Source organism: Lissotriton helveticus, chromosome 2_2 (assembly GCF_964261635.1).
Source record: "Lissotriton helveticus chromosome 2_2, aLisHel1.1, whole genome shotgun sequence".
Lineage (NCBI taxonomy): Eukaryota > Metazoa > Chordata > Amphibia > Caudata > Salamandridae > Lissotriton > Lissotriton helveticus.
In genome coordinates, this window is record NC_136060.1 from 2183299 (window position 1) to 2210004 (window position 26706).

The window sequence follows — 26706 nt, forward strand, 5'->3', positions numbered from 1 at the left end:
AGAGAGAGAAAACAACATTAAAACTGTGTCGCAGAGTCTGGAGTTGAGATTTTTTCTTGAAAAGTTAGACGTATATTTACTAGCTCCTTGCATCACTTTACCCAAGTTAAAAGTGACTCAAAAGTGGCGTAATATGGTTGTGGTTCTGTTTGTCAGACTGTTGTAACGTATCTGTTGTCACTGCTCGGAGGTAATTATAGATTTTACAGAGAAGCTGCTGTACACTACGCATTCTGGGCCATAATATCAAGCCTGGGTGACAAAATTATCGCCACTTTGAATCTGAAGCATTTAGCTTCATCCAAGACCTTTATCTTAGAGACAAGAAGATCATCCATTTTGAGCTTACTGGCTTTGGAGACTGCAGCTTTAAAGATCTCAGAGCTATATCCCTATATCAGAACCTGTCCATCATAGATTCTTTTTAGATTCAAACTCTGCATCATTGCTACATTTCCATAAAAAAAACATGTTTTGACTTGCCTTCATCTTTAGCACTGTTGAACAAATCTTCAAGAAATTTTCAATACCAAAGTGTGCCGGTGATTCTTTTTGCGCATGGAATGTTTTGTGGCAACCCGTCAAGTGGGGGCCGAGAAAAAGGGGAGGTCAAAAAAGTGTGTTTCCCATGTTAAATCCCATAGGAGCTCTGAACAAGACTACAGCCTGAAACGCTAGACAGAATTACACCAAATTTGGCAGAAAGCTAGCTTTTGTTCCACAGATTGTGTTTTGTGTTATTTGGTGTAAATCCGTAATGTAGTTGTTAAGAAATTTAAGGAAATCCAAATTTATATAGCTGGGATCACTATGACTTTGCAAATAATAATGAGCTTGTGTATGGAAATGCAGAACTCTGACTGCCTGCCAACACTTCAACCAGGAAGTGTTGGCAGCTATCGTGGCACTCAGACACCCACTCAAAGACCCACACAGCCGCTCACACACACCCACTCACAGACCCATAGCCCCACTCACAGACCTAGTCACAGACCAACACAGACACTCACACGCCCACACAGGTACTCAAAAACCCTCACACAGACCCATGGAGCTACTCACACATCCACACACGTGCCCATAGAGCCACTCAACACCCATTCTCAAAGTTTACAGGTAGGCAAAAGTTTTTTAAAAACCTTAGAAATTCACTGAAAAGATTAAAGGTTACAGGGACTTTACAATTAAGAATTAGAAAAACCTTAGACAGTCTCTGAAAAAAAATGTTACAGGGACATTATATTTAGGCTCTAATTTCACTCATACAACACCATAGGATATGAGCAGTTATAGTTACCTTAGCTAACTCTAGTTTATGCCCCCGCAATGCACTGTGTCTGACCTTACATATTACATCACTCATGACATGGTCAGTGACATCACCGATGAAATCTCAAAAAACATCTCTGATTACATCACCTATAGAACACTCGTACACCTACTCACCCCATACAACCTCCCAGACACCCACTACCACACAACCACTCACATACCCATACAAGTACTCAAAACCCACTGATCCATAGAGCCACTCACACATTCACTCACATATAGAGCCCCTCACCCAACCACTAACTCACCCATGCAGCTACTCATGCATTATCTCAATTACCAAAACAGCCACTTACACACTGATTCAGTCACTCATACAGCTACTCACACACCTATTCACTCATCCATTCAGTCAGTCATACTGCCGCTCACTCACAGATATATTTACTCACACACCTACTCACTTATAAAGTTACGACCACATTTACTCACTCATCTAAACAGTCATTGACTTAAGCACACACTCACCATACAACTACTCTCCCACCCACTCACCCATACATTTATGCACCCACTCACTCAGCCCTACAGCCAGTCACACACCCCATCACTCACCTATACAGCCTCTCATATACCCACACACTCATCCATTTACCACTGACACCAACTCACTCACCCACACAGGAACACACTCACCATACCCACTCACATGCCCATATAACAATTATGCACCCACTCATTCTTTCACAGAGCCACTTACTCACCCAATAACTCACCTATAGAGCCTCTCATATACCCACTCACTCACCCATTCACCACTAACATCAATTCACTCACCCACACATCCGCATGCAGTCACTCACGCACAGATGCAACCACTCACACACCCATAGAGCCACTCTTATACCTACTCACACATGGACACATACAGTAACACAGATAATATTTGTTACAAATAGTATCACTCATTAGTACTACAAAAAGTGTACTAATGTAACTTTTGAAGTATCTTAGTATACATTTTTAATACTCAGAAACTCCAAGAAAACACTATCACAGGATGATGTAATCAGTGATTTCATTTGAGAGGTCATCGGTGATGTCACTGACAATGTCGCGAGTGATGTAATATGTGAGGTCATAAATGAATGAAACAGCTTTTATATAGCACAACATTCACTCCAAGGAGTATCTTGGCGCTGTATGCAGAGGGAGAAGGCACCTTCCAGAAAGAAAGAGAAACTGATATAGTCTCAGATGATAGATGATCAGAGAAAAGACCAAGCCGTATCCTCTGGGATACCAAAGATCCATGTTTTTAAGGACTTTCTAAAAATTAAGTTATGTGTATGTCTGAGTTGAGTTGGCAAGGAATTCTAGGCTTTTGTTCCTATGGCCGCCAGGTTCTTTCCGCCCGTGGTTTTGAGATTAAATTTAGGTGTTGGTAGAAGGTTCTCTGAGGATGACCGTAGGTTACGTTGAGTGATGTATGGCTTAGTTCGAATGTTGAGATATTCTTGCTTGTCCAATATGGTTTGCTGTTTTGTAGATAATGGTAATAACCTTAAACAAAACCCTCTTATGGATGCCATGAAGTGTATTTAGTGCTGTTGCAGAGGATGAATCTCTAGGCAGATTAGGCAACAGCCTTGCTGCAGCGGTCTGGACCACCTGTAATCTTTGTAATACTTTTTTGTTTGTTCCTGCATAGAGAATATTACGGTAGTCCAGACGGGATAGCACTAAGGCTGCTACCACCGTCTTTTTGGTCGACGTTGGGAGGAGATCAAAAGAATTTCAGAGAGTTTTTATGCCTTGAAAACAAGTACCAGCCACAGCAAGAGCTTGTTTGTGGAAGGAAAGTGTATGATCGAATTTTATAACCAGATTCTTTACAGTCTCCACTGTAGACGGAAGTGGTGCTGAGTTTGACGGCCACCATTGGTCCGGTCTATAAACATTATTCTTGTCAAACAGCATAATCTCTGTTGTGGAGCTATTACATTTCAAATGGTTTAGCTTCATCCAGTTCATTACTGCTGTTAAACAGTGGTGGAATTGTTGAGTTTTTATCCAGCGTAAGGATCAATTGAGTGTCATCTGCAGAAGAGATACACTCAGCATCGTATGCGTCCATCAAAAAAAGTGGTGGTGCCATATAGAGATTAAAAAGTGTTGGACTCAGGGCAGAGCCCTGAAGAACCCCTGATGCCAACTCTCTTTCTTGTGATCTATAGCCTTCAAGAGTTATGATCTGTTTTCTGTTTTCTAAAAAGGAGGTACCCCAGGCCAGTCCATTGTTTGTAATTCCACTGCATGCAAGTCTGTCTCTCAGGATATCATGAGAGACCGTGTCTATTGCCACTGACAAATCTAACAGAACCAAGACTGCGTCCTTTCCTTAATCCACAGCAAGCTTTAGTGATTGAGCGGAGTGCAATAATACTGATTCTGTAGAGTGACCTGATCGAAAGCCAGATTGCTTTGGATTAAGTATGTTAGCTTCCTGCATGAAGTCATTGAGTTGGTATTGACAAGTTTCTCTGTGATTTTACTCAGTCAAGGCAACAGTGAAATAGGCCTAAGATTGGAATGGATCATGAGATCTAAAAGTTTCTTCTTTTGGCGTGGTTTTACAGCTGCGGTTTTCCAGCTATGGGGCATTTTAGCTAATCTAAAAGTAGCGTTTATGATCTGATTGATGATAGGGTTACTGGTGTCCACCAGGGCAGGGGTTAAAAGGCAAGCCTGACTTACAGTAGAGAATAGCTTGCCTAGATTAATCTCTTTAAAACATATCACTTCTTTACGTCTTTCCCCTGTGGTCTGGGCATTTAGCATCTGGAGGGGTGTTATAACAAAATCATTCTTTAGTTCAAGGATTTTTTTATTAAAGAAATTGGCGATACGATTGCATAGATCTTGTGAAGGTGTAATTTCCTATTCAATATTCTTTGGCATGGTAAAAGTTTTTACTATATTAAAAATAGTTTTTGGGTTGTCTGCTTTATTTATTACATTTGCATAGTATGTCTTTTTTTCTTGTTTAATATGCTGGTGGTGGGATCAAAGAGCAGATTTAAAGGACCCCAGATCTTCGTCATTGTAAACTTTTCGACATTTCTTCTCTAGTATTCTACATTGTCCCAGTGAAGCTTTTAGGCTAGGGGTAAACCAGGGCACCAACCCTTTTTTCTACTGATTTTCTTTAGGGGAGCGAATTAATCAATCAATCAGACCATTTGTAAAGCGCACTACTTACCCGTGAGGGTCTCAAGGTGCTACGTGTTAGCCACTGATATCATTCATTCATTAAATAGATTATTATCTATTTCAGGGTCCCCCGTGATCAAAGGTTTTTTTGCATCTGTTATGTCCTGTAAATTGGGATTAGAGGGCAAGTTTTCCCATTCCGTGTAAGACCTGGTTTCCCCAGGGTTTTTCTCAGGTTGTACATTTTTAAGGTTACTCTTGAAAGGGACTAACTTATGGTCTGACCAAGTGATTGCCACTGGAGGGGAAATAATTAGGTTAGCAGCATTAGTGCATATTCCATCCAGGGCATTACCTGCTTGATGAGTTGACCCTTCTGTTTTAGCCCTAATGTGTTCATAGTTTCTAAAAAAGAATCTGTGTTCGGTATATCTGTGGCTTTGAGATGTAAATTAAAATCACCTAATATGGTGACGTTTGAAAACCTTACCACTAAACAGCTTATGCTTTCTCCCAGCGTATCTAGACATTTATAAGCAGGACCAGGAGGCCTGTTAATCAAGGCCCCTGCAAACGTGGTATAGCTATCTAATTGGAAACTGAAGCAGAAACTGTCTGCTTCTTTTAGTCCCATGATATCAGACATGGAGCACTTCAGATGTTCCTTATAAATTATGGCTTTGCCCCCTCGTTTCTGCCCATTTCTATCCAATCTGGAGATGATATAGCCAATGGGGAGTGTTTGCGCTATATCAGGATTAGAACATGTTGTTAGCCATGCTTCTGTTACAAATAGGCAGTCTAATTTCCAGGCACTCAACATGTCGTGGACGTTTAAGGTATTTTTTACTAGAGATCTGGTGTTTATCAGGCCACAACATAACTGCTTAGGTTGTGTTTCCCTCTTCTTTTGTACAGTCCCTTTAGCTGAAATATTGCACGTATATTTACATGCAAAACAGGAGAAGGGACCTTTCATGTTTTCTGTGAGTGTAGGAGGTTGGCAGGTGGTAGCTTTCGTGTTTAGTAAATAAAGCTCTTTTCTTGTATGAATACATCAGTCTGGACCGAAACCAACAGCGTTTCTGGCCCTGGCCACGTTCTGGACGTGGACAACCACAGACGGGCTTGCCTTTGGTGTGCCTGCTGCGCGCGTCCAGCAAGGCATCCGGTTTTTGTCCAGCGGGAGAATGGTAACTAGACCGCTAACCTCCTCTGGGCCGGAAGATGCATAAATGCCCCCCCAACAAATGGGTCGTCAACCGTGGTGGACCGGGGAGGGGCGCCAAAAGCCAAGAGACCGGCAAGAAGGGGTCTAACAAGGTAAAGAACAATCTATGTGAATACTAAAAGATTGTTTAAAGATACTGTGCAAATAGATGCTGTGCAGAATGAGGGAACATGCAAGAAACAGCAATTTAAAATACAATTTAAAACGGAGCTATTCAGATGAATTTTAAAAGTACATGTATGAGCGGGCAACGAATAAAATGTCTCATTGAGCATGCACAAACAGTTTCTGCTTTGCAGGCGTGCGTCATAAGCAATGCATTGAAGAAGGCGTCATTTACAGCTAGCTCAGGTAACTATAACTTCTCAATTTCTATGGTTTTGTACGAGTGAAATCTTAGCCTAAATATAACGTCCCTGTAACCTTTGTTTGTTTCAGTAAATATATAAATTATTATTATTATGTAATACATGTATATTTATTCACTGAAGAGAAAAAAAGGTTAATGTGACGTTATAGTTAGGTGAAAATTCAGTCAATTATTACCATTTTAAAGTAAAAAAAACACAATGAAATTCACCAGCAATGGTTTACTGAAGTAACTATAACTTGTGAACTTGCCATTCACAGTGATGTTACTAATGATATAATTTCAGATGTCATAAGTGTTGTAAAGAGTGATCTAATATGTGAAGTCATAAGCAGTGCATTAGAAGTGCTCAATTTATAGTCACTTTAGTTAATTGTAATCATGGCCACTGAATTCATGCGATCCTGGTGCCTCAGAGTTTTCCGCATAATTATGGATTTTCCTCATTTGCCACATAATGAATCACATGCTGCATAATCTGTACATTTAAATAATTGTGTTTCTAGCTCAAATGTTTAAAAAATGTAGTAAACACATGGTTCCTATACAGTGAACTGCCCTTCAGAAAATGTTCACTGCTCATCTTTCATTTGCTTATTGCTTTATTTGAGCGCTAAACTGGTACTAAAAGTTACATCTCTCTCCTGAAAGTATTTCTATATGTAAAAATGACAAAATATATTAAATAATACTAGCACAAAATGAGCCTCATTATGCACATAATCTGCGTTTTCCTACTGCATAATTTAGTCAACCCTGTTACATAATCTCGTCCTCCCCTTCTGCAAACTTCCAGTGGTACTTACTGAAATTGGTGGATTTCAGTGGTTTTTTAGTTTTATTTTTTTTACTTTCTTTTTCACCTAACAATATCTTAATTTTAGCCTTTGTTTTTTTAACTGAAAATATGTTTTTTTTAAAATTTGAAGTGGGATTTTGCGACCTTACCTAACTATCCCAACCCACTACCTGGCATGGTATTAGTAGAAAGACTCTGAAAAAAGAAAGAATGACGCATTTGGGAACCTCTGATTGGTAATCGACGTCCCCGAACCAAGTGCATAAAAAAATCAATTAATCCTAACCACTTTCAATATGCAACCCTACCTCAAAGCATTAGTGAAGGGTAAGCATAGATTCATCATAACCCTCCTTCGATTAGATACATTTCATAGACTAGTCACCTTTCCAAAAATTAATGACTGTTCAATAAACCTAATCAGTTGCCCCTGCAACAACACGATGCCCCAGGATACAATGTATGTGATTCTTTTTTGGAAGTTCTATAGTTGTTTACAGACAAAATATATTTTAACGATTATCAAACCATATTGTTTTGCACAATGTCGGCTGGCATATTTGTATTTGCAATCATTACCTACTCTAGAGATTTGCTGCAGACTGTCATCGTTTTTATGGGCAGATTTTTACATTAGAGAAAGAATATTTATTTGACCCTACCAGACTAGGACATAGTTGTACCAAGTCTCCGACTAGGACATAGTTGTACCAAGTCTCCGACTAATGAAAAATAATGCACTGTATGGATTTGTGTTTAATATCTCTGGGCATGGGTAACATCCTCCACACACAGTTTTTTACCACAACTAGTTGAGTGTACGAGCAGACTATATTTATGTATTTTTTATCTTTGATTAGCTTGACATATGTGTGGACGCTAGTATATGGATGGATAACTGGATTTGTTTCTTTTAGGGTATATGTTATTTCCCGCTATGTATTGGTTTCGCCCAAGAATAAGTCGAATTATATGATCATCGAATGACAAAGAATTGTAAAGAACTGGAAACATGATGAAACCAATAGAATAATTAATGTCACTATGCAGGCTTTGTAATGATTCTTCTCAGGTACGTCTGATACCTACGGTGTCCCTATAAAGCAGGCAGTCCTTATCTTATCAGGTTATTTAAATATGTACAAATACCTATTGATAGTTTACTATTTATTGATATAAGAACCATGAGTCTGTTTTTTATTGTATAATGTTGTGTGTTTTAAATGTTGCTTTTATGGGTGTTTTAATTCTTCTTTTAAACCAGTAGACAGAAAACATCAAAATTTAACAAACAAAAGAGAGATAAAAAGGGATAAAAAAGGAGAGCAAGGCTGGGAGGATATGCGAGAAAAATAGCATTTGTACAATCTAAGATAATAAAGATATATAAGACCGCACCTGGCATTTTGAGCCCCAAGCATATTAACTAAATACTAAGCACCAACAAATAATGAAGGGATAGACCAAGGTAAATATCTAATGGTTTGCGAGGAGCCTGCACCTACAATTACAGAGTAAGCATGAGATTTATACAACAAGGTAGGCTTTGATCCTTCCGAAACAACAGGATCTAAATATGAATTTTTTATATTGCAGGTGTCATAGAGTCAGTCAGAGCCCCCCAAAGTTTAACGCCAAGTCTTCGCTTCTGTAGCCCTTTGATAACATATATGTTAGTTTCCAGTTTGCATATGGCAAATACCCTTCCTCTCCACATCTCAAATTTAGGGGGTTCTTTCTGGCGCCACAGTGAAGCGTTACATAATCTTGCCACTGCGACATCAATATATATTAAATATATGAATGTATACATTCCCTGTGCAGACATACCATCCTCTAGCACCCCCAGCAACATAACGGTTAGGGTTATCTCAATCTGCATCCCTGTGACTTCCGTTAAAAAGGTCTGCATCCTATTGATCAATGATTTTAGATCTGGGCATGTGGCGAACATGTAAACTATATCTGCCTGATCATTCCCACCCCGGGTGCCGATCACTGAAACAATATCGATGACAAAAATATAGAAGTACCATAATATCGAGTAAAAAATATAGAATGCCAAAATATCGAATTCCTATTTCCAAACTAGTAAGTACAAAAATATTGAATCAAAAATATCGTTGTAAAAATATAGTCAAAATATCGAATTTTTTTAAATGCTTTCAAGTAATTAAAAATTATTGATATAATAAATATAATTAACTTAACCATACTTAATATACTTAACCTTAAAATTAATAAATAATTAATGTAAGTTAAGAAAACCATACAAATTGATTTGTTAATACATATATATATGAACGTAATATTAATAAAAATTATACAATATTTTTACCATAGGATAGCGGAAAGGGTAACATTTACTATTACCACTCCAGTGAGTGCCACAGTAGAGAAAGTGTTGAATAGCGTAGGGGTAAAAATTACTATTCCCACTCCATGGAGTGCAACAGTAGGGAAAGCGTTGGATAGCGGGAGGGTACAACTTACTATACCCACTCCAGAGAGTGCAACAGTAGGGAAAGCGTTGGATAGCGTAGGGGTAAAAATTGCTATTCCCACTCCAGAGAGTGCAACAGTAGGGAAAGCGTTGGATAGTGTAGGGGTAAAAATTACTATTCCCACTCCAGAGAGTGCTACAGTAGGAAAAGCATTAGTTAGTGTAGGGGTAAAAATTACTATTCCCACTCCAGAGAGTGCAACAGTAGGGAAAGCGTTGGATAGTATAGTGGTAAAAATTACTATTCCCACTCCAGAGAGTGCAACAGTAGGAAAAGCGTTGGATAGCGTAGGGGTAAAAATTACTATTCCCACTCCAGTGAGTGCAACAGTAGGGAAAGCGTTGGATAGCGGGAGGGTAAAAATTACTATTCCAACTCCAGAGAGTGCAACAGTAGGGAAAGCGTTGGATAGCGGGAGGGTAAAAATTACTATTCCCACTCCAGAGAGTGCAACAGTAGGGAAAGCGTTGGATAGCATAGGGGTAAAAATTACTATTCCCACTCCAGAGGGTGCAACATACTATTCCCACTCCAGTGAGTGCAACAGAAGGGAAAGCGTTGTATAGCGTAGGGGTAAAAATTACTATGCAACAGTAGGGACAACGTTGGATAGCGTAGGGGTAAAAATTACTATTCCCACTCCAGTGAGTGCAAAAGTAGGGAAAGTAAATACTTCATATATTAATTAAAAAACATATTAATACCAATTACAAATTAATTAAAAATAATGACCAATTTAATATAATATAATAATTAATCAATTAAAAATACAAATAAAAATATTTATTAAAAACTCATTACCTATTAATACAAATTAATTACAAATTTACAATTAATTAATTAGCAATTGAAAAATAATTAACAATTAATTAAAAATAAATACCAAAAAACACATTTATTTAATTACAATTAAATTACTTCCCACCCTATTCCCCTATAAACCCACAACCTGCTGCAGTAAGTAAATTAACTAAATTAACATGAATATCAAGTATTCAATTAATACAAATTAATTACCAATTATAATTTAATTAATTACCAATAAAAAATTAATTAACAATTAATTCAAGATAAATTCCAATAAATAAATTAAACATTTAATAAATTATAATTAAATTACTTCCCACCCTATTTCCCTATAAACCAACAACCCGCTAAAGATTTTTTTAAATAAAATTAACATAATTATCAATTAATCAATTAATAAAAAATAATTACCAATTATAATTTCATTAATTAACAATAAATAATGAATTAACAATTAATTCAAGATAAATACCAATAAATACATTAAAACATTTAATCAATTATAATTAAATTACTTCCCACCCTATTCCCCTATAAACCCGCAACCCGCTACAGAATTAAATTACGCAAAAATAAAATACCATAAAATTCATTACTTAAAATAAATTATAAAATAAATATACACTTTTCGCACATATACTAACATAAAAATCAACTTTAAAAAGTTCGATATTATTAAAAAATCGATATATTTAACATCTATATTATATACTTCGATATTTTGACTTTCTATATTTATGTAAATTGATATTAACTTACTTACCTCAAAATCAATATTTTTGTTGTCTATATTCTGTCCATTCCTTATTTTGTCCATTACATTATTACATTAGATATTTTTGTTGTCTATATTCTGTCCATTCGATATTCAGTCCATTCTATATTTTTTACTCGATATTAATGTTATTCTATATTTTTAACTCGATATTTTGACTGTATACCACCGGGTGCTTTTATCCTTATTTATCTCACCCCAGCATGCCATTTTTGCCAGTGTATAATATAAATTAAAGGTGGTTTTATACTGCTGTGTTTTTTAATTGGAAGATATTAGAAGTTTGTTGGCTAATATAATAGATTATTGTAAAATATCACCCTCTACAAACAGCCTGGCATTCCATTTAGCATTTTGTGCCTCCACGTCATCCTTTTGTATTTCCGTAAGCGCTTGATACATACTACCAATTTTTCCCCAGCCATTCACAACTTCTAATACATTATTTTTCTGTGCTAAGCGTGAGGCATCCCCTATTTTACTCATATAGTCCCGAACCTGAAGGTATTTGAAAAGATCTGCTTTAGGAAGATCATAATTAGCCATTAATGAAGTATATGTCCTAATACCACTACTCTCTCCTAGGTTTCCTGAGGTCAAAATTCCTTTGCTTCTACATCTATTCATGATGCCATTCAAAAAAACAGCGGTATAATAATTAATTCTGCCAATCTTCAGATGCCGCCTGATCTGAAGCCTGGCCTTATGGGCAGCCCGAAGCACCTTAAAATGTTTTTTTATAGTAACTGGGCTCGAGGATCTTTAAAAAAGTTGGCTCCGCTGTAAAGCCTAATAACAACTGAAAAATATGAGGAGTGTCCTCTATGTTTTCCTCGATTGCCCAAACCAATAAAATTCCAGTCTACTGCAATAAGCAAGCCCAATAGTAAAACCGGAAGTTAGGAACTGCTAAGCCTCCTCTTTTTCGTGGAAGGGTCACAAATTTCCACGCTCAGTGAGGTTTTCTCTGTGCCCACAAAAAACTACTGGAGATTGATAGTAGTCTCTGAATCTGTTTCCTTGTAATTTCGAGTGGGACTGCCCTAAAAAAATTTAGAACCTTTGGTAAAATGTACATTTTTAGAACATTACATCTTCCCAAGACTCTTGGGTCATTAAAATGTGTTTGATCATTACATATACCTTGTGTCTTTGCTAGATTTAATTTTACCCTGAGCTTCTCCCATAAATTGATGTCAGGTGTTCCGTCTCTACCAATGTGGTGGTGGGATCCAGTGAGACTATGGCTATATCATCTGGGTATGCAAATATTTTAACCCATTCCTGCCTAGGGTCTAATGATTGTATGTTTAGCCTTTGTTCCAATAGGTTTAAGAACGGGTTAATATATAGCGCAAATAGCAGAGGAGAGCAGGGGGAGCCCTGTCGGGTACCTCTTAATATGGATACAGGGTTCGATTCTAGCCCTGACGCACAAACTCACGCCTGTGGTGATCTATACATTACTATGCAGAACTTGGAGCACAATATACTACAGAGTTAATAAAATTGTAACCAATTGCCTGAATAAACCCTGCACCAAACCCACACCACCTCATTGTTGCCCATAAGAATTCCCAGGAGACAAGATCAAATGCCTTTTCTGCGTCCAATAGTATTCCCCCACATGGCAATTTGTATGTGTTGGCAATATCCATCAGTGTTGTTACTCTGCTTATATGTTTGACCGTGCCTCTACCTGGTATGAATCCATGTTGGTGGACCAAGACTAAGGGTGTAATCACGCGGGAGAGTTGTGATGCTCATATCGTTGCGTAGATTTTCCCAGCACAATTTATGAGCGATGTCAAACTGAATGACCCTGGAAGTGTGGGTGGGTTATCTTTTTTAAGAAAAATTATGATACTAGCTTCATCCAAGGATGCTGGGGCAGCGCCCTTTTGTGCCTCCCGAAAATTAGCTAGCATGTCTGATTGTATTTCTGGTAATAGAAGTTTGTAAAGTTCTAATGGAAGCCTATCGGGGACAGCATCTTTCCCTGTAGCTAGTGAACCTACGACATCTATAAGCTCTTGCATTGAAATGGGTTTCTCTAGTATTCTCTAGTCTTCTTTATTCACGATTTTCCTATGAGGATCCTTATAAAAATCTTCCCCTCCTCTTTGAGTGTCACTGTCCTCTGTGTATAGCCCCTCATAGAAAACCTTGAATACCTCTAGAATCCCCTCTGATGTTCCTACTATGATCCCTGCTGAGTCCTCAATTGCCGAAATAGAATTTTTCACCTACTTACATCTGATGCTTTTCGCCAGGCATCAACCTGTTGCCTCCCCAAACTCATAGCACTCTCTTCTTTGCAAAATCTTTAGCCCATTCCTCATTTATCCTAGTTTTGCACAGTGCCACCTCTGTTTGTGCCTGTGTAATGTCTAGCTTTCCCTGGACTGCTTCTATCAAGTTGCACTCAGAACGGCGTAGATCCTCATATAGCACCATTTGTGTAGTCCAAAGCTTAGTATCTCTACCCGGAGTCCTGCTTTCATTGCATCCCAGACTATATCATACTTAGTAGAGTTGTGATTTAAAGCCAAAAATTATGTCCCCCATTTTTGTATATGACTAACAAAGTCTTCATTTAATAGTAACTTCCTATCAAAAGAAAATATGCTTTTGGGTCGTATTAAACCACGGATTGTGAGTTTCAACAGGACTGGGTTGTGATCAGAGGTTATTCGGGAGAACATCTGTATGTGTGCATCTTTTAAGTAGGTTTTTGTTACCAAGAAATAGTCTAATCTAGCTAGCTTTTGATGAGGGCAGGAATAGTGCGTGTACCCCGGTTCTTGATGTTTTAGCCTGGGCCATACATCAACTAGACCATGTTCATAAAGTAGCTGCTGTAAGGCTTTGTATACCTTAGGTTTCTTGCCAACGTATTTATCTCCATCGACCCATGAGTCACTTCTCCCAATTGGATATTGAAATCCCCCATAAATATTAGAGGGGTTGCCCAGTTATCTAATTATATATTCAAATATTCAATGACTTGAGTTTGATTATGATTAGAACCATATACGGAGCATATTGTATATTTCTCATTAGCTGTGATACATTCAATCATGGCCCATCGCCCATGTTTATCTGCTGAACTTTTCATTATTTTTAACAGGCCTTTTTTAGCAAGTATAGCAACACTTCTAGTGGTTGTTCCTTGAGTAGTACACACCTGCAACTCATACCCTAGCTCCTTCAATATATTGTGTTTGCTCCACAGGACATATGTCTCTTGGATACAGACTACATAGGGTAACATATTCCTTATTTCTTGTGCCACTCTTTGACGTTTCTCCTCTCATTGAGTCCTAGCACATTAAATGTACACACAGTTAAAAATGCCATTTTACCCTGTTTAAAAGGGCAGATACTGGTTCCTCTCTCTTTTACCACCATCTCTCTCTCTTTCATAAGTCCTAGAATATCTACTGTTTTTTTAATGATTTTTGCCATCATAACCTCACCACCCTTGGTGGCCACCCTCCTCCCCAAACCGGAGCACCCCCCCACTACTGTCTCCTCTACCAGTGACTGCCCCACCCTCTCTCCTCCCCAACAAAGAGGCTAATAGACCCAACGGTCTACAGTGATGGAGAGCCTCGTACCCATCCCTGTACCCCCGTTTCCCCCGAGAGCATAATACCCCTAGCTCATACATATATAACAAACACTAAAAAAAAGAGGAAAAAAATGGTTAACTATAAGGGGTAACCCTGGGAAAATAAAAAAAACAATCTCTAGCGTGCAGATCAGCATACGTCTACATAAATCTACAAGAATTACGAACATCAATCCTGCATGTATTAGCTTTGATTCCCCTCACTTATATCTTATCTTCACTAGGGCTTGATCTCTTTCCCTTTTAGCTCAAATGTAAAAAATCTAATTTTCTCCTTATATATTATTTTTGACTTAGCTGGGCTTAGTAGAAATGCTTGAGCCCACTTATCCTGAAAAGGATTAATTAGCTGCCGTAGTTGCCATCTTTTTTCCACAGTAGTGGGACAGAATTCGGGACGAACAAAAAACTCAACTCCAGCCGCTTTTCTCTGAATATCTGGTCTGGCTAGATCGTACAACGCCTTCTTAGACAGAAAATTAGACAAGCATATCAATATAACTCTGGGCCTCATATTAGATTGATTCTGTTTCACTTGAAAGGGAAATCTGTGGGCTTGTTGTATCTCAATATCCCATGTCCACTGGACCAGTTCTGTGAAAGCCTCTGTAAAAAGTTTCACAACAAATTTTCGGGGTTCTGAACCTTCAATTCCTTCAGGTATGCAGGGGATTCTTAAATTATTCCACCACAGGCAATTTTCAATGTCCTCAATCTTCCATGATATATCATCCGTATGTGTTGTCAATGCATCAGTGGCTGTTTTTTCCATACCATTTCATCCTCAAGGGTATAGATTTGATTCTCAGTTTCAGATATCCTTTCCACAATTTCTGAGCAGGATTTGGCCACCAGCCGGATCAAATTCTGCAATTTCCTGCATGCACCCTGAGTTTTTTGGCTTTCCGCCCGGCTTTCTTCTATGTGTGCCATCATTGTCTCATATATGACTGCCAGCGAAATGTCCCCTGAGCATTCTGGTGAGTTATCTTGATCTTGTCCCCCCACTAAAGATCCATTATTGGGTCCATTACCCAATTTCTCTTTTGGGGTTTGACCTGAAGCTGCCGGCATATCAATCCGCTGTGATGCGTGTGGCACGACAGTTACAGTTTTCTCGCATACAGTCCCAGAGTTGGACACACTGCTATCTCTCCTCGGGGACGCCTCCTCCTTGCATATACTGCTGTTTTCACTCCACCGCCTACTTGTTAAGCTGAGAGGGTCATCAGAGATCTGCAGAGATTCATCACCCGACGAACTGGAGTGTTCCGAGAGTGAAAAAAAGGGCCTCTCTGCGTCAGTCTCCAACATATTTACACCCTCAGCATTTAAACCATCATTAGAGCCATCTTTTTTGTTTGTAAATAGCAACCTACCGTCTACTGAAAGTAAAGCTTCTGCTTCCAGACTTATGGGTGCTTCAGTCACTATGGCTGGCGAAGCCTCAATCATTGCACCAGACTTTGAGATCTGGCTTTGCATTGCAGGGCTGGAACCATCGCTCTAAGTCTCCCTCTTTTCATAACATTGTATTCAACAGAGCGAGTCCCGTAACCCCGACATCTCCTTCGCTCACCTTTGCCGAGTTTTCCCAGAACAGTAATGTCCTGTCCCAGAGTCAGCTTTTTGCCCTTCCTGGCTGTCATGAAGATTGTTACTCTCTTCCCGCTATCGGCGTTGCTGACCGGGCTGTTGCTGCAGGTATCTTCAGCTGCTCCACGTCGATGTTTGTTTTGGGCTTTTTCCGGGGGCTTGCTCAAAACGGCGTTTTCTTCTGCGCCGTGGGTCGTTCCGCCCCTTGCACCCTACGGCGGCATCCCGGCCCAGCTGATAGTCCAGTCTCGTCCTGCAGATTCCCGCCAGAAAGCTCCTCGACAGCCATGGAGAAGTAGCAATCGCGGGCAACCCGCCATGAGATGCTTTCGTGAAAGTAAGTCCCACCGCATTCCCAGGGGTACTTACTAGTTTGCTAGGTGTTCCTTCTGGTATATATGCCAAACCACTGTCTCACATCAGGAGGATCAAAGAAGTCAGGTTACGAGCGCTCACTGGGCTGAATGATCAGCCGCCATCTTGCCTCCTGCAATAGGGATGTTTTTATACTTCAGAATACAATAGTAATGAATGAATATCACCCTTTATATTGTTATATCAGCGAGTCAGCCATGCATGCCCATGTTGGGGTTGGGTTCAGGCCTGGCCTAAGTCCATGACTCTGCGCCCCAACCACATTTCAGAGAGGATAGGGTGTCATCGGGCACGTCGGCGCAGGGTCATTTGCTACTGTGGTATGTAGCCTTTGATTGTGTGTGGTGGGGGCATGGATACCCGACCCCATGCCGTGCACTGATGGACATCTTACTTTACATTATAAAACATAAAAATTCACTAAAAAACAAAGATTAAAGTGCCATTTTCGTTAGGAATTGTAATAATATCTTTATACAAAAAACGAAAGTAGAAACTATCTGGAAAAAACAGGAGGGTAAAGGAATGTTTTATTTAGGTGAAAATGTCAGGTTAAACATTCTATTTTAAACAAACAAAACCACTGAAAGTAACCAGTTCCAATGATTTCAAGTAACTAACTCATATCCTCAATTAACTATAACTCCTGCCCATGCTGTTCTATGAACATATAGGTATTTATAGAGGGGTTTATTTCAACCACTGAAACTTTATTAATGGTCAAACCGCTGCATCCTAGGTGGTCCAACTGCCTGATTACAAGTTTATTGGTCAGACCACCAGCAGCCCAACTCAACAACGCCAGGATCCTGGATCCTGATGGTGGGGCGAAGACAGCTGTGAATGGCAACAGGGCCAAGGCAGGCACCACCACCGGGATTTTGATTTATCTTTTCCACAGTTTCCCTATCCAAAAGGATGGCGTAAAGGGAAGGAAGAGACCTCAAACAGAGCCTCCGGAATACTTTGCCCGGGGAGGTTGTGTGCACTGTGTGCCATGTACACTGTACGGCAGCAGCATCCACTGCAGCTCACGTCAATCAATCAATCAATCAAGGCTTATACAGTGCAAGCTAATCACACGGAATGGGTCTCAAGGCGCTGGGGGATGGTGAGGGTCTGCAGCTCCTGGAGGGTCATTGAGTTCCATCGAAGAGCCAGGTCTTTATGTCCTTTAGGAACTTAGAGAGCAATGTAGTCTGTTGGAGGTGGAGAGTGAGGGAGTTCATGCGTTGTCCTGCTCTGTTTTTCTTGATCCAAGGTATCATCGCGGGGAGAACTGGCCTGAGTGAGAGAGCACTGGGGAGCATGCAACTTGAGGCGGTGGTTCAGGTGGTCTTGCCCGGTGTTTATGGAGGGCCTTGTGTGTGTGGGTGAGAAGCTTGAAGGTGATTCTCTTCTCAACAGGGAGCCAGTGCAGGGTTCCTAGGTTGAGGACTAATCTGGCGGTAACGTTCTGGATGAGCCATGCTTTCATTGTGGAACTTTGCCAGCCCGTTGGTCCATTTGTAATAAGGCAGCTGGTTCACCACAGGCTTTCGGTTCTCTCCCGACCGCGGCATTGGTGACCATTGAAAAGACCGCCAATGTAGTAATCATGCCCTAAGTGTCATGTGTATACATTTACGTATGTTTAATTTAGTTTTGTTTAAAATAAAATCTACTCCCTTCAACCTTTGAGTGCTAGCATGTTTACCTATGGATATACAGAATTTTGATGTAAAACACCTTTAAATTAATTTCATGATGTCTTCATGCCTATAAAATATCATCAGGTTCTTTTTTTATAAATAGTGTGCATGAAAGAGTTGTAGCAACCAGAAATTTTTTGGATAGAGATATTGAAGTAGCGTATGCAGTTCATGAAGCCAGTCTTCATTAAAGTAGTGTTCAAATGTGCACAACGATCTAGAAAATAAGTGAAAACTTTCAGATCTATCAATACTGCGATTGGAAAAAGAATCAATGTTCTTTCATAATAACTCACACAGCTTAAGGTGATTTTGTGTCCTTTCTTTTCTCTATTTTGCCTATGAATTGCAGAATGTTGTAGAGGAAGAATTAATGCAATTTATACAGTCGGGGGCAAATAGTCCAGGCCAACTAGTGGGGATCCATGAAGGAATTTGTGAGGAAGGCGTAATGAGGGATGAATAGGTTAATTATGCTTTAGGACTAAAGAGCACTTATTTGCTTTGAACACATTATTTCGGTTTGGAACAGATTAAGCAGTCCTATACTGCATACTATAGTTCTGTGATAATCATTTACTGCACATCACAGTAATGATTTGGATGGAGGTGCGAGGTGAAAATGAAGATGGCAGATTGACTCCGCTGCAGAGAGAACAAACCAGGAGCAGCTCCTGTAACATCATGCTACTTCACTGGCAAGCTTTTCAGTGGATTGAATGCATCCGTGGGAAAGAGAAGAGAGGAGAAGTGTTATGTCATTATGTTAATATTTAATGTTTTGGTGATGTCATTGTGTTCCTTCTCTCGCTCTCTACCCTTCTGTTCTTGCTCCAAGCTTCCACCTACGTGGTGTTCTAGAGCGTGAAGATGTGGTTGGTGAGCCGAGGGAAGAGAGCGGAGGTGTTGTTCTGCCGTGTTCAGGTTTTCTGGAATAAACCTTTCAACGTATTCACCATGTCCGGTTCATCTTTACAATTTGGCGACTTGGAGCAGTGAAACGAACCTACGCTACATCGGACCATGTCAAGATTTCCTCTCCTGATAATTTATGGAAATTTCATGATTCGACATTCGTCCAGCATCGGTTGGGAGTGATTTCACCTCGCTATCCTGCCCACGTTGATGTCTTGGACCACGTACATATCGTATTTGCCTCTTAGCTTACTAATTTTTTTTTTAAATCATTGTTACTCTCTTCTTTCAAACCTAATATGATTTGAATGTTCAACTGTCTATTCACGAGCGCCTTACCTCACGCTTACTCGGGTTCTTAACACAGCCCAGCAGAGTTCGCCTCCGGTGTTCTCCATTCCACAGTCAGCCTACTTCTGACGCTGTTTACGGCCTTGCGCTTCTACACCTGGGGTCGCGCAGCGTAACCTCTATGTGCCACCATTTTGGTTGAGGGCACAAAGACTGTTTCGGTGATGCCCACACCAGTTTAATGCGCACGCATACTTATTTATAGTTAGCGCACCTGTTAAATTTAATAAATGGTATTGTGCACACCTTTGCGCACATCAAAATAATTATTCAATTCAAGGAAGCTATTTCTAGTTGATGCACACGGTGATGTGCACATCAGATAGATTTAATACGTTAACGTGCACTTCTCCTTCTAACACAATACCTTCAGTCATTCATTCATAGTTTTTTTTGTATTTGTTTTTTTATTATTCTTCAGTATGACAAGTCAAATTTATTCCATCCAGCCTCCTCAAGCATTCTGACCAGCAGGATCCGAACCATGTATGAAGTGGTCAGAATGGAAAGCTTATTTCCTTAACTTTATTGACACTATCGATGAAGATGGTAAAATGACACCTGAAAGGAAAAAGAAACTCTTACTACATTCATTAGGTCCAGGAGGGCTGAAAGCTTATGAAGAAATGACCAAAGCATTAGGGGGTGGCATATACTGCTGTTTTCACTCCACCGCCTACTTGTTAAGCTGAGAGGGTCATCAGAGATCTGCAGAGATTCATCACCCGACGAACTGGAGTGTTCCGAGAGTGAAAAAAAGGGCCTCTCTGCGTCAGTCTCCAACATATTTACACCCTCAGCATTTAAACCATCATTAGAGCCATCTTTTTTGTTTGTAAATAGCAACCTACCGTCTACTGAAAGTAAAGCTTCTGCTTCCAGACTTATGGGTGCTTCAGTCACTATGGCTGGCGAAGCCTCAATCATTGCACCAGACTTTGAGATCTGGCTTTGCATTGCAGGGCTGGAACCATCGCTCTAAGTCTCCCTCTTTTCATAACATTGTATTCAACAGAGCGAGTCCCGTAACCCCGACATCTCCTTCGCTCACCTTTGCCGAGTTTTCCCAGAACAGTAATGTCCTGTCCCAGAGTCAGCTTTTTGCCCTTCCTGGCTGTCATGAAGATTGTTACTCTCTTCCCGCTATCGGCGTTGCTGACCGGGCTGTTGCTGCAGGTATCTTCAGCTGCTCCACGTCGATGTTTGTTTTGGGCTTTTTCCGGGGGCTTGCTCAAAACGGCGTTTTCTTCTGCGCCGTGGGTCTTTCCGCCCCTTGCACCCTACGGCGGCATCCCGGCCCAGCTGATAGTCCAGTCTCGTCCTGCAGATTCCCGCCAGAAAGCTCCTCGACAGCCATGGAGAAGTAGCAATCGCGGGCAACCCGCCATGAGATGCTTTCGTGAAAGTAAGTCCCACCGCATTCCCAGGGGTACTTACTAGTTTGCTAGGTGTTCCTTCTGGTATATATGCCAAACCACTGTCTCACATCAGGAGGATCAAAGAAGTCAGGTTACGAGCGCTCACTGGGCTGAATGATCAGCCGCCATCTTGCCTCCTGCAATAGGGATGTTTTTATACTTCAGAATACAATAGTAATGAATGAATATCACCCTTTATATTGTTATATCAGCGAGTCAGCCATGCATGCCCATGTTGGGGTTGGGTTCAGGCCTGGCCTAAGTCCATGACTCTGCGCCCCAACCACATTTCAGAGAGGATAGGGTGTCATCGGGCACGTCGGCGCAGGGTCATTTGCTACTGTGGTATGTAGCCTTTGATTGTGTGTGGTGGGGGCATGGATACCCGACCCCATGCCGTGCACTGATGGACATCTTACTTTACATTATAAAACATAAAAATTCACTAAAAAACAAAGATTAAAGTGCCATTTTCGTTAGGAATTGTAATAATATCTTTATACAAAAAACGAAAGTAGAAACTATCTGGAAAAAACAGGAGGGTAAAGGAATGTTTTATTTAGGTGAAAATGTCAGGTTAAACATTCTATTTTAAACAAACAAAACCACTGAAAGTAACCAGTTCCAATGATTTCAAGTAACTAACTCATATCCTCAATTAACTATAACTCCTGCCCATGCTGTTCTATGAACATATAGGTATTTATAGAGGGGTTTATTTCAACCACTGAAACTTTATTAAGGGTCAAACCGCTGCATCCTAGGTGGTCCAACTGCCTGATTACAAGTTTATTGGTCAGACCACCAGCAGCCCAACTCAACAACGCCAGGATCCTGGATCCTGATGGTGGGGCGAAGACAGCTGTGAATGGCAACAGGGCCAAGGCAGGCACCACCACCGGGATTTTGATTTATCTTTTCCACAGTTTCCCTATCCAAAAGGATGGCGTAAAGGGAAGGAAGAGACCTCAAACAGAGCCTCCGGAATACTTTGCCCGGGGAGGTTGTGTGCACTGTGTGCCATGTACACTGTACGGCAGCAGCATCCACTGCAGGTCACGTCAATCAATCAATCAATCAAGGCTTATACAGTGCAAGCTAATCACACGGAATGGGTCTCAAGGCGCTGGGGGATGGTGGGGGTCTGCAGCTCCTGGAGGGTCATTGAGTTCCATCGAAGAGCCAGGTCTTGATGTCCTTTAGGAACTTAGAGAGCAATGTAGTCTGTTGGAGGTGGAGAGTGAGGGAGTTCATGCGTTGTCCTGCTCTGTTTTTCTTGATCCAAGGTATCATCGCGGGGAGAACTGGCCTGAGTGAGAGAGCACTGGGGAGCATGCAACTTGAGGCGGTGGTTCAGGTGGTCTTGCCCGGTGTTTATGGAGGGCCTTGTGTGTGTGGGTGAGAAGCTTGAAGGTGATTCTCTTCTCAACAGGGAGCCAGTGCAGGGTTCCTAGGTTGAGGACTAATCTGGCGGTAACGTTCTGGATGAGCCATGCTTTCATTGTGGAACTTTGCCAGCCCGTTGGTCCATTTGTAATAAGGCAGCTGGTTCACCACAGGCTTTCGGTTCTCTCCCGACCGCGGCATTGGTGACCATTGAAAAGACCGCCAATGTAGTAATCATGCCCTAAGTGTCATGTGTATACATTTACGTATGTTTAATTTAGTTTTGTTTAAAATAAAATCTACTCCCTTCAACCTTTGAGTGCTAGCATGTTTACCTATGGATATACAGAATTTTGATGTAAAACACCTTTAAATTAATTTCATGATGTCTTCATGCCTATAAAATATCATCAGGTTCTTTTTTTATAAATATTGTGCATGAAAGAGTTGTAGCAACCAGAAATTTTTGGGATAGAGATATTGAAGTAGCGTATGCAGTTCATGAAGCCAGTCTTCATTAAAGTAGTGTTCAAATGTGCACAACGATCTAGAAAATAAGTGAAAACTTTCAGATCTATCAATACTGCGATTGGAAAAAGAATCAATGTTCTTTCATAATAACTCACACAGCTTAAGGTGATTTTGTGTCCTTTCTTTTCTCTATTTTGCCTATGAATTGCAGAATGTTGTAGAGGAAGAATTAATGCAATTTATACAGTCGGGGGCAAATAGTCCAGGCCAACTAGTGGGGATCCATGAAGGAATTTGTGAGGAAGGCGTAATGAGGGATGAATAGGTTAATTATGCTTTAGGACTAAAGAGCACTTATTTGCTTTGAACACATTATTTCGGTTTGGAACAGATTAAGCAGTCCTATACTGCATACTATAGTTCTGTGATAATCATTTACTGCACATCACAGTAATGATTTGGATGGAGGTGCGAGGTGAAAATGAAGATGGCAGATTGACTCCGCTGCAGAGAGAACAAACCAGGAGCAGCTCCTGTAACATCATGCTACTTCACTGGCAAGCTTTTCAGTGGATTGAATGCATCCGTGGGAAAGAGAAGAGAGGAGAAGTGTTATGTCATTATGTTAATATTTAATGTTTTGGTGATGTCATTGTGTTCCTTCTCTCGCTCTCTACCCTTCTGTTCTTGCTCCAAGCTTCCACCTACGTGGTGTTCTAGAGCGTGAAGATGTGGTTGGTGAGCCGAGGGAAGAGAGCGGAGGTGTTGTTCTGCCGTGTTCAGGTTTTCTGGAATAAACCTTTCAACGTATTTACCATGTCCGGTTCATCTTTACAATTTGGCGACTTGGAGCAGTGAAACGAACCTACGCTACATTTTTTAAATCATTGTTACTCTCTTCTTTCAAACCTAATATGATTTGAATCTTCAACTGTCTATTCACGAGCGCCTTACCTCACGCTTACTCGGGTTCTTAACACAGCCCAGCAGAGTTCGCCTCCGGTGTTCTCCATTCCACAGTCAGCCTACTTCTGACGCTGTTTACGGCCTTGCGCTTCTACACCTGGGGTCGCGCAGCGTAACCTCTATGTGCCACCATTTTGGTTGAGGGCACAAAGACTGTTTCGGTGATGCCCACACCAGTTTAATGCGCACGCATACTTATTTATAGTTAGCGCACCTGTTAAATTTAATAAATGGTATTGTGCACACCTTTGCGCACATCAAAATAATTATTCAATTCAAGGAAGCTATTTCTAGTTGATGCACACGGTGATGTGCACATCAGATAGATGTAATACGTTAACGTGCACTTCTCCTTCTAACACAATACCTTCAGTCATTCATTCATAGTTTTTTTTGTATTTGTTTTTTTATTATTCTTCAGTATGACAAGTCAAATTTATTCCATCCAGCCTCCTCAAGCATTCTGACCAGCAGGATCCGAACCATGTATGAAGTGGTCAGAATGGAAAGCTTATTTCCTTAACTTTATTGACACTATCGATGAAGATGGTAAAATGACACCTGAAAGGAAAAAGAAACTCTTACTACATTCATTAGGTCCAGGAGGGCTGAAAGCTTATGAAGAAATGACCAAAGCATTAGGGGGTGGTGATGTCAATGTTTTTGATGCTACAGTGAATGATTATGATACTTACTTCGCCCCAAAAGTTTGTATTGGTATTGTGAGGTTTTCTTTTTTTCAAAGGAAGCGGGAAACAAATGAAACTATTGATCAATATGTTTCAGCTCTGAGGAAACTTGCTGCTGATTGTAAGTTAGATCATTTAGTTGATCAATTTATCAGAGATCAAGTAGTAATGCATAATAAAGATCCTGCTGTACAAGACAGATTGTGGATAAATGGAGATGCTGAATTGAAAGATATTCTTAGTGTTGTCAAAAAAGCTGAAATGTCTAGCCACAGCGCCAAATTACTTAAACAAGATGCTGCTGTTGCAGAAACTTCAGCTGATGTTGTTAGCAAGATCAAAACTAAAGGCTCAACTTCCAAAACAACTATTCCAGTCAAACCCAAAGCTGAGAATAATAAAAGTAAAGAGTATAGTTGTAAGACTAATTTTAGATGTTATCGCTGTGCTAGCCCTTCACATTTAGCTTCCAGTAAAATGTGTCCTGCTTTTAGGCAATGATGTTCCAATTGTGGGATTGTTGGTCACTTCACCAAAGCTTGCAAAAGAAAAGGGAATAGTAGAAAAGTTAAATGTTTAGATGAACCCGACTATTTATATAGTGATGGTGAAGAAAGCATCATGAAACTTGCCATCAATGATTCTGGTGACAATTCCAATAAATTGAATCCTAAAGAATATTTTATTTGGAATGTAAATGATTGTAACAAAAAGTCATCCAAGAAACCGTTATCTTCTATGGTTATTGGGGGCATAACTGTGCAAATGTATGTGGACTCGGGTTCACCATATACTATTATTTATGAAGCAAGGTGGAAATCTCTATTTGCTGCTCATTTGGTTGATAAACTTTTAGAATCTAATATCCAGCATGAAGGATTTTCTGGAGAAAAGATAGATATGGTTGGATATAGATCTTTAGTTTTTAAATTTAAAAACAGACAAACCACCAGCAAATTGTATGTTGCAAAGAAAGGACCTGCAGTTTTGGGTTGGAAGGATCAGGGCGAATAAGATATAATTCTCAATCCTAACAGTCCTGAACCAGTCATGGTACTTAATGAGAACGATCTGATATGTGAAGAAATGTTGAAGAAGTTCCCCAAAGTCTTTGACGGGAACATAGATAATCTTAATGATTTTGAACATCGGACTGTTTTAAAGTCCAATGCTTGCCCTAAAATACATGAAGTCAGACATATTCTGGTTCTCCTTAGGAATGATGTTGAAAAATAATTAAATAAATTGGTTAAGGCTGACATTATAGAATCCATTGAATCTGCTGAGTGGATTTATCCAGTTGTGGTAGCTAAACTTAGTAATGGCAAGCTGAGATTATGCATTGCTCTTAGGCATTTAAGCAATAATATTGTTGTAGACAAATTTCCCTTCCAAAATCTCTGAAATGCTATCTCTAGTGAAGAATGCTGAGTGATTTTCGTCAATTGACTTATCTGCTGCCTACCATTAGATTTCCCTTGCTGAAGAAATTAAACAGTTGACAGCCTTTATCACACCTTTTGGCTGTTTCCTTTATAAAAGACTTCCGTTTGGTTTAGCCTCTGTGGCAGCTATTTTTCAGAGATTGATGTACCAACTATTTGGTCAAATTAAAAATGTTAGGTGTTTCCAAGACGATATTCTTGTTTTTGGTGCAGATAGAAATGAACATGACAACATTTTGAATGAAGTGCTTTCTATCTTAGAGTTATGTTATGTTATGTTAAGGGGTGTTTGTATAGCGCACTGTCACCGAGGGTATCATGGCGCTGAAAGGGTGCTGAGGAAACAGAGGGAATTTAACAGGATTGTGGGAAGAGCCAGGTTTTTAGTGATTTGCGAAATTGGATGAGAGTGCCAGAGGTCCTAACTGGGAGAGGGAGAGAGTTCCAGAGTTTGGGGCCGAGGAAGGCGAATCTTCGACCCCCAGATCTACAGAGTTTGAAGGAGGGGACCACCAAAAGATGTAGGTGAAGTGATCTAAGATTACGTGAAGGACAGTAGGGTCGGATAAGGGATTTCAGAAAAGCGGGGCAAGAACCGGAGAGAGACTTAAAGATAAGACAGCCAACCTTAAAGGCGGCCCTTAGGCTGACAGGGAGCCAATGTAGTTTGACAAGGAGGGGTTTGGCGGACTGCCACTTCGGAATCCCGAGGGCCAGTCTCGCCGCCTGGTTTTGAATGATTTGCAGCCTGTTGATGGAGCATTTGGGCAAACCATAATAGATGGAATTTGAAAAATC

General features: G+C 40.2%; 1 protein-coding gene across 5 annotated transcripts in view; it reads right to left on the reverse strand.

Moving 5' to 3' along the window:
• Positions 1–19590, reverse strand: part of LOC144821706 (uncharacterized) — a 545268-nt gene extending 525678 nt beyond the window's left edge. For all 5 annotated transcript variants that reach the window (XR_013608397.1, XR_013608396.1, XM_078678923.1 and 2 more), the window contains exon 1: positions 19522–19590. The gene's annotated coding sequence lies outside the window, so the exon portion shown is untranslated. The remainder of the gene's footprint in view (positions 1–19521) is intronic.
• Between the last annotated feature and the right edge of the window lie 7116 nt (positions 19591–26706).